General features: G+C 39.7%; 2 pseudogenes; one reads left to right on the forward strand and one right to left on the reverse strand.

Annotated features, from left to right (window-relative positions):
* Positions 1-2,063: 2,063 nt before the first annotated feature.
* LOC147998317 (uncharacterized protein C9orf85 homolog pseudogene) lies at positions 2,064-2,529 on the reverse strand (annotated as a pseudogene).
* An 848-nt stretch (positions 2,530-3,377) lies between these two features.
* On the forward strand, positions 3,378-9,595 carry Cdca7l-ps3 (cell division cycle associated 7 like, pseudogene 3; annotated as a pseudogene).
* The last annotated feature ends 258 nt before the right edge of the window (positions 9,596-9,853 follow it).

The following is a 9,853-nucleotide window of genomic DNA, read 5'->3' on the forward strand; positions in this document are numbered from 1 at the left end:
GGAATGTGGAAAGGATAATTGACTCAATGTGTTAAAAAGCACTTTCTGAAACTCTATTTAGTACAGAAAATGTTCCCAAGCTTCCCAGCGAAACTTAGATGTACTCTCTTAGACATGATAAAAGCACATTTTTCTTATAAAAAATGTGCAAAATAGGGACATGTGTAATTTAGAAAGTGAATATTCATATACTTTCCCCTTTTCTCAAAAAATCATTTGATTTAAAATTATTTGATGGCTTTTTACATTTATTATAATTTGTGTTTATATGTGCATACCGTTCATTTTTAAAGGGTCTAATGCACTATCTTTTAAAGAATTTATTGTGTGTGTGTGTGTGTGTGTGTGTGTGTGTGCGTGTGTGTCAGAGAGAGTACATACACAGAGAGCAAGAAAGAGAGAGAAAGAGAGGGAGAGGGGGAGAGGGAGAGGGGGAGAGAGAGGGAGAGAGAGAGAGAGAGAGAGAGAGAGAGAGAGAGAGAGAGAGAGAGGTTTATGTGAGTGAATGACTCAGAGGATCAATTTGCACAGTAGATTCTTGCCCTCACATAGGTTCTAGGGCTCAAACTCAAGCTGTCTGGCTTCACAACGAGCCCTTTCGCTGCTGAGTCACCACACCAGCAACACTCTCTGCCTCTTTTGAGTTGTAAAATCCTTTACATATTAAGAATAGTAACTATTATTTGAACTGAAAAGGAAGTTCATTGGGTAAAGAAAGGCACTTACTGCTAAGTCTAATGACCTGAATTCAATTCCTAGAACCCACACTGTACTAGAAGAGAACTTGTCCTCTGACCTCCAGAAGTTCACCATGGCACTTAAATGTTCCACGCATCCGTGCACACAGACAGATAGACAGACAGACAGACAGACACACAGACACACACACACAAAAATGTAATTTTAAAATGTAAAAAAAGTATATTAACTCTTTTTGGAAATGTCCTATAGCAATTTTTATACTGTACCTGGAAATATTTTCTTGAAGGTTTTTGTTGTTTTTTAATTTAATTTTTGGTGATTTTCTCTAAAAGGATGTATTAATGTTTTGCTTATATACAAAGTTCAACAGAAAATAGGGAGAAAATCTAATGGCATTAACCACTCTCCTGATTGTATGTACTTGAAGGTGAACTGAGAAAATGACTAGAAGTCTGTATAACTCAGAACCAGGGGAACACAGCTTTGTCTAAAGAGTAGAGCATTTGCTATCACTCTAACTGGGAATTCCTGATCGCACGTTTCCGTGTAACATGGTTTGGTAGAAATTTGTAACTTATCTAAGGCTGTCACTGTTTGGGTACTATAGAACGACATAGACTAAAACGTTCTCTTTGTAATCCTTTTATTCCTCTTCTTTAGGCCCAGAGGCATACAGTTATGCTTCCTGTTGACATTGTCAAGTACAAGAGTCGCATTTTCTTAGTTAGTTACTAGTTATATAGTCCACACATTTTCTTTTCTGAGTATATATTTCCAAACCAGGAAAAGGCAAAACAAACAAACAAACAAACAAAAACATGGGATGAAGTATATGAAAATATTTTCGAAGGAATATCACTACACACGAGTCTGTTTGTCTGTCTGTCTGTCTGTCTGTCTGTCTGTCTCTCTCTCTCTCTCTCTCTCTCTCTGTGTGTGTGTGTGTGTGTGTGTGTGTGTGTGTGTGTGTGTGTGTGTACACAAACTGTTTTGTAAGATGTAAGGAGGCTTTTGCTGAGAAAGTCCTACACCTAGGTAGGGTCAGGCTATGGAAATGTGCTGTGAGATAACCTCTCCAGTTTTCACCAGTTCTCAGCACTGGATAGTTTGACCTTAGGTAATAGGTTTTTCTAAACAATTCACATAGATTATCAAACGTGCCACAGTGTTTCCACACATATCCTACACATGCAGCTTAAGTTATTTTGTGACAACCTGAACGTTTTTGTTATTGAAATGTTGTGAAAAGGATGTTGCTCCTGTACCAGTTCTGCGTGTTTTGGACAGCCTTTCCCTACTCCTACTTTAGGGTGTCAGTGTTTGCTGATCCCCCTGCAGCTCAGTCTGTGCTGTCAGGCCCCCTAAGTGTCTCCACCCTCACCAATCAGAGTCAGTCTCAGTCTCTACGTCCTCATCACTGTCTTCCTTCCTTTTCCAGCTTCTTCTGCGGTCACAATCTTGATTTTCAGGTATTTTCTGATGTTTCTGGTTATTTATTAGAAGAAAGAATGATATCTTTCTTTCTCACATTTTGCACAAACTTCATGTTCACAGGCACATGGGCTACACGATATGTGGTAAGAGCCCTTCACTGTCTTTTGTAAACCTTTAGCACACGTTTATGACTTGGACAGTGCGTTGTATTTGCCCTACCTTACATATCACACAAGAACATCTTTTCAGCACTGACGTAGTTCATCATGACGTTTTGATTGATTGGGGGGGGTGTCTGAGCACTCCTATCAAACTTGTCATTTTTGAAGGTGAACATATCCTGGTGTTTCTGAGGCCTGGCAACGAAACTATGTCACCTTTTTGGAAACTCATCACCAATTCACCTTAAGTCAGTGCAGTCTTCACGTTACAGGCAAGAGGAACTATGATGCCTTTCTTAAAGGATTTGTTTTCAAAGAGACTATGAGCAATCTGTTCAAAATGTCTGGCATGGACTAAGGTTTCTAAGAATGTTATTATTACCTCAGCCAGCAAGGCTTCTTTCCTTCCATTACAGAGATGACTTTTTCCATAAAATAAATAATGTGCCGTTCAACAGTCCTCAACAGAATACAGATGTGGAGGAGAGGCAAAAAAGCTTGACAAGTCTGGGCTCAGGGTGAAGAGAAAAGGCAGAATTTTGAAGTGAATGGTGGAAGTCTTTCTCAGGCACTTGCAGATAAACTGCTTCGTCGTAATGGATGTGGTAGCATGTAATGCATTTCAAGGGTGGCAGCAACAATTCTCCCATTTCACAAGTCCTTACAATGAGATTTTGCTTCTCTTTCAGCAGGGAAAGAAATTTATGTCTCTTTCCTTGGAATTTGGATTTGAGGGCAACAAAATGAAGCAGAAGTAATGTAGCATTTCCAAGCTTTCACTTGTATCTTGGAGCCTAACTAAGCAGCTGTGCAGGGGCCCACACGGGGAAATGGATCCCCCTGATGTCGGCTTCAGCTGAGTTTATAGCCAGCAGATTATATCACATTCTGGTCATGCTTAAAAAGCCAGCTTTGCCATTTTGACCATCCCACAACCTCAATTGCTACCACCTAGAACAAAACCAAAACCAAACACCCAGCCAATAATTCTGTCCTGACAAACTTTCAGTGTCCCCAGTCTCCATGCTTAGAACTGTTTATTAAGCAGTAGAAGGTAACCAAGTATCACCTCTTCTTGCAATGGTAGCCAATAGGAAAACCCATTTACAAAGGCTCCCATCTGATGACACCTGGACACGTGCTCGCCTCATGGAAGAACCTATCCTATTTAAGGAGCTCTCAGTAACAGCAGATGTGAGCCACAGATTGTATTTCAAAATTCTGAAGACAAGGTGGCATGCCGCCTGGAAATACTGTGGCGTAGGTAAATGGTTTTGGAGCCTAATGCGTGCATATGATACCTTTGGCTTTCTTTTGAAATGTGAAAAGAATGATACCTTGTGTCTGAAAGAGAAATTGGGGACTAAACGGCCTCTTTCTCCATGATCATTTCATATCCTGCATTGACTCTTTCGTTTCAGATGGAAATTTTTATCAATATCTAAGGGGTAGTGTAGTGTTCCAAAATCACCAATATATCCTTACTACATCCAATATATCCTTTCCACATCCAAGGGGAAAATTTGTCCACAAGCTACTTCTGCAATTAAATTCATCACAAAACAGAAAGAAAGGGAAGAAAAGAAGCCCTACATTAAGAAAAATACATCATGCATTGTAATAGAGGATAAGTCCTTGGAGTATTGGCTGTTTGGACACCTTGTTGTCATGATTACATCTCTGGAATGGACTGTACAGTTGTTCCAAGAAGTCATAATAACATCCATTAACATTCAGCAGATCTGTTCCCTGTTATGAAACCCTTAGCATCAGGGTCAGTATAACCAAAACTGACAGATTTTAGACAGTGACCTATAAACCAAGCTTAAATTTGTTGATGAGGATCTATAGCTTAAGATTAAAAATAAAGTCAGAAGGGAAGGAGTAAAACAATAGAAATAAATACCAACAATTCTTGTAAACAGAAGTAGAGATATAAACAATGCATGTATTTGTGTATGTATGTGCAGTACATATGTTTATGTAATGCATGTGCATGCACATGTAATACATAGTTACAGAACATTGCTGTCATAGAACAAACTCCTTTTCAGAACAGTCTTGCAAAAACAACCCTTTTCAAAGGGTTTCTGCGTTACTTAAATGTGTCAACTATGTAAAGGAGTGGTCACAGTGGCCAGTCATCATGGAATATGAGACTGTTTCTAAATTTTACCAGAAAAAAAAGTTTCAAACCACACAGACTTTTAAAAACTCATCCTGATAGAAGATGTATGTTGAATAACTACTTTTTCAAAGTCTGTCTTTCTTAAACATTTGTTTGCTACCCTTATTTATTGATTGTATGTGTGGTGGGTACGAGTCCAGGTATGAGCGTGCCCCAGTGGGGTTTGAATGTCAGCAGAGTCCTCTGACATTTAGGAGTCAGGTTTTTCTTTCCCTCATGTGGGTCCTACCAACTGAACTCAGTCCCTCAGACTTGGTAGCAAGCGCCTTTACCAATGGAGATGTTTCCTTGGCTTTAAACTATTTTCTTAAAGACAATTCCTATAAAATTGGTTTCTTGAATATAACAGAGATTTTACTTCTTTTTAAGAAAAAAAATGCACTTATCTCTCCAACATTTCTGAAAACTTGAATGTTTTGTCCTTCCATGTATTATTAGGAATTGGCGTCTGGACAAGATTCATGACTCATACTCTTGTAGTTATCCTGAAGACCATCATTGCACGTTCTTTTCTGCGTTGTTTTAACTAGAATCATCCAAGTAATACATATGCATCATATTAATATAGAAAGTCCTAATGTGTTATATAAAGCACAATGATTTCTGGCTAACTTCTTCTATTATACATAAATTGTATTGGGTCATATTCAGAATGTCAAAATACATTTAATTTTTATTTTCTATTACATTTATGGCTGTTCTATATGGTATAGTTAATGGTGTTAGATTAGAGTGTTTTCCACAAAGGGAGGGGCAAGTTACAGTGGGTACATTAGCTTTTGTTTGTTTGTTTGTTTTTTTATTAACTTGAGTATTTCTTATATACATTTCGAGTGTTATTCCCTTTCACATTAGCTTTTGTTAACCCAACACAAGCTGGAGTCATCTGAGGAGAGAGAACCTCAATTATGTAAATGCCCCTACCAGACTGACTTGTAGACAGGCTCATGGGCATTTCCTTGATTGAGAATTGATGTGGAAAGGTCCAGTCCACTGTGGGTGGTATCATGCCTTGGAGGTAGCCTTGGAGTCTAGAAGACAGGAGACTAAGCCCATAAGTAGCATTCCTCCATAGTCTCTGTTTCCATTTCTGCCTTGAGGGTCTGCCCTGTTCATGATGGATTTGAACCTGTGAGGTAAAATAAGCTCCTGTTCTTTCCCTAGTTGCTTTTGGTTATGATGCTTTATCAAGGCAATACAAAGCTAATTAGAACAGTGCGTAAACAAGAACACGAGCTACATTTTCAGACAGACTGTTTGGGTACACTATATTCAATGCCTTCCCTTGGAAACCTAGATTGCAATCTCTTTGTGCAGATCAGGAAATTAAATCTTACGGACACTAAGTAAACTTGGCAAGTTTATACACCTTAGATAAAAGTGTCAGAACAGAAATTTTAACCCATGCCTGACTGTTTTTCAAACTGTATCCTTTCCATATGGTTAAACCCAAGGAATATTTATATGGTAAGCGTTTAAAATCACAAAGCGTAATATGAAATGCCTGATCATATATATCAATATCCTTTATGGTGTAGTTAAATTATAGGATCTGGTGATTAGAAAAAAAGATACTAGTAGAGATATGATTCATTCTGGATCTTGTTTGCACTTGCGTGATATACAGGAACTCTTTGTTGGATAAATAAAAGAAAGAAATCCATATTTGTTAGTTAACAAATAAGCAAATAAAATTAAATAGCTATCTTCCTCTTTTCATTTATATTAAAAGAGAATTAGGCTGGGATGGGCACATAGTTTTGATCCCAGCACCGAGAAACAGAAGAAGAAAGATCACAGGTTCAAGGCCAGCTTGGACTACATAATGACTTCCAGGTCAGCCAGGGGTACATTAGCAAGATTTTATCTCAAAACAAAACAAAACAAACAAATACCAAAATTTGTATAATTCTGTACTCAGTGTTTCATAAATAAAGAGAAGTTACATTCTTTCATCTTGGAAATATTTATTTTAGTACCCATGATAAATAACTACTGTGGAGTGGAACTGACAGCATTATTAGAATTGTCTAGCACACAGTAGACTGAATAAGTATTATGCTCATTTCCCCTGACTTCCATTTCCCATTAAAGATATATTTTTATTTTATTATGACACATTGGTGTTTGTGTGTGTGTGTGTGTGTGTGTGTGTGTGTGTCTGTGTGTTTTCCTTGGTAATACTTATCCCCTCCCCCATTATCCTCATTGGTCCCCTTCCTATTTCCTAGTGGATAATCAGAGATAATAGTGTTCTATCAAAGTTAATAAACAAATAACAAACCCCAAACTAGACAATGTGCAGAGAGCAAGGAACCTTGGAACACTTGACCCTAAATGGGATGTCGTCATCAAATTCCTCCCCTCCATGTTCAGGAAACCCTGCAGGAGAATGAACAGAAAGATTGTAAGAGCCAGAGTGGATGGAGGACACCAAGGAAACAAGACCCTTTAGACCCAACAGGACTGACGCATACATGAATGCTCAGAGGCTGTGGCAGTATGCACAGGGCCTGCACAGGTCTGGGCCTGATGGAGTGGGTCCCAGTGCTAAGAGGGGAAGTACACACAAACTTACATCCCTAATCCAGAAGCTATCTCAAATTTACAACAACTTGCCAATTAAAAAGTAGTTGTCTCTAATGGAGTCGCACTAGGGATACAAACAAAGGGCAGGTCCTTTGTCCAACAGTAGGTGGGTGATCAATGCAAAATGAAGTCAATGGCATTTTTGAAGGTTTCTTTTTGTTTGTCTCATATTATTTTCTTTGGGCATTCCTCTTTACTGGCCTTTTGCTTGTATATTATGTTTTATGATTTTGTGTCTTTATTTATTTATTTATTTATTTATTTATTTGGATTGTGTGTGTGTTTCTAGTACTTTTTCTTTATTTCATTTTATTGCAGTTTTTAAATTTGTTTTCTTTCTAAGGAGAGAGAAAGAAGGCATAGCATTGGAAGGATGGGGAAGTAAGGAAGATACAGGAAAAGATGAGGGGAAACTTTGTGTTAGAGTCAGGAAATTTTAGTTATTATTGGCTAAATGTCCTAATTTTAAGTATTCCACACAGTTCTTCTTTGCATAACAGTGGTTAGAAGCACAGGCTCGCTACAGTAACATCTAAGCTTGAGATTTGATTCCATATCAAACCAGTTGAGTATTTTCTCCATGAAGTTTCTCATCTTTTCAAGTGGGGATAAGAACGATGTCTGCATCATTTTACAGAGTTAAGGATGAAATGTGATCATGTGAGAAAAATATTAGAAACATAGTGAATAATAAATGTTAGCTATACTTATTGCTGCTGCTGATATTCTAGACTTTCTGAGAGGAAATAATGGGTAAAGTAATGTTTTTCAGCTTCAAAAATGGTTTATTGAAACAACAATATTAAAACAAGATAAGATCAGCAGAAAATTTGATATATGGTTTAGTGGAACAGAATAAAAACTCAGTCCCCAAAAGGTTTAGAATGTGATAAATTTGGTATTTCTTATCAGTGAGTAGCATGGATTATTCAGGAAGTGATGGTGATTCACTTGGTACATTTCTTCATTTTAAAAGAAATAAATGCGTACACATTGTAGAAAAAAAATTGAGTAAGAACAAAAAACGTCACCATGCTCCTATCCTGAAGACAGGTGCCTAGCTAAGTGACAAAGCACAGTTTAGAAACCCCCTAGAGGCAAACTCTGTGCTGCTGCGCTTGTGCTCCTGCTCTCGCAGGGTACAGGAAGGGAAGTGAACCCAGCAGGGAAGATGGAGCTGGCCACGAGCGCTCCCAGATCCCCCAGATCCCCCAGATCCCCCAGATCCCCCAGATCCCCAGAGAAGTAGCTGACATTTTCAGTGCCCCCCAGTGACAAGGAAGAGTTTGTGGGTTTCCAGGATGATGTTCCCATGGAAAACCTGTCAGAGAGCTGTGGTAGTTTGGACTCTCTAGAGTTGGAGAAACAGAATGTGTGTTTGCGTTCCAAATACTTCACAAAAGAACTTAGAAGGATTTTCAAAGAGGGCACAGACTTGGACAATGAAGATTTTGAAGGATTTATGGAGAGTGAGCTGAACATAGGCAGTAACCCGGAGCTCATAGAGTCAGAGCTGAGCGACGGTGACAAAACACCTCCTATGATGAGTGACGAGGAGGACGATGATGAAGGGGAGGCTGCACCTAGAAGAGGCCGCCAGTCCACGAGAAGCAGTTTTGGCCTCCACGTAGCCTTTCAATTCCCCATCAAAAAATGGCAAAACCACCAGATAAAAATAGCTCACACGTGCTGGATCTTAGAAGAGAGAAGAGCTGCAGACAGCCCAAGGAAAAGAAGACCCTGCTTCTGACGCTGAGGATGAGTCCGGGGCTGAGAGCCAGGAGAATTCAGATGCTCTGCTGAAAAGGGCCATGAACATCGAAGAGAACGAGGCCATGCTCGCTCAGTTGTTGGCGGAATTGAATTCGGTGCCAGATTTCTTCCCTGTGAGGACACCACCTTCAGCTTCTAGGAGGAGAACACCACGACGGGCCTTCTCAGACAGACAGATCACAGGGCGCACGAACCCAACCCGGAGCGCACGACCACCAGGAAAGTTTGCTCTGGAAAACTTCACCTTCTCAGCCACCAAGCTTACCGAAGAGCTTTACAGTTTCAGAAGAAGGAAGACAATCAGTGGGGGGAAATGCCAGAAGTATAGAAGGCACCGGATATCTTCTTTCCGCTCAGTGAAAGACATCACTGAGGAAGAATTGGAAAATCGCCATAACTGTGCGTGATAAAGTCTATGATAAAGTGCTTGGTGACACGTGCCATCAGTGCCGACAGAAGACCATCGATACCAAGACGGTCTGTCGGAACCAGGGCTGTGGTGGTGTGCGGGGCCAGTTCTGTGGGCCTGGCCTGCGGAATCGCTATGGGGAGGATGTGCGGACAGCATTGCGGGATCCGGAGTGGACATGTCCTCTCTGCTGTGGGATCTGCAATTGCAGTTACTGCCGGAGATGAGATGGCCGCTGTGCCCTGGGATTCTCATTCATCTGGCCAAGTTCTATGGTTATGATAATGTCAATGAGTACCTGGAGAGCTTACAGAAGCAGCTGTAGAAGATAGTCGAGAGGAGAGGGATCTCTCGAAAGTCACAGGCAGAGTCCCAGAAGACGGGTTGGCTCTTTGTGCCAGACTTAGACATTTCTTTTCTAGAATTTACTAGTTCTAATACTATTGGGGTTGGTTATTTTTTTAAGAAAATGTTTATATGCTTAAAAGATTTCTCAGGAAAATAGTAAGGCAGATTTGAAAAAAATATAGTAAAGCAGAGAAATCTGTACACATACCTGCACAGACCTGAATCGTTACAAGTGTCTGCTGAAGATTT

Source organism: Rattus norvegicus, chromosome X, assembly GCF_021556685.1.
Source record: "Rattus norvegicus strain SHRSP/BbbUtx chromosome X, alternate assembly SHRSP_T2T, whole genome shotgun sequence".
Taxonomy (NCBI): Eukaryota; Metazoa; Chordata; class Mammalia; order Rodentia; family Muridae; genus Rattus; species Rattus norvegicus.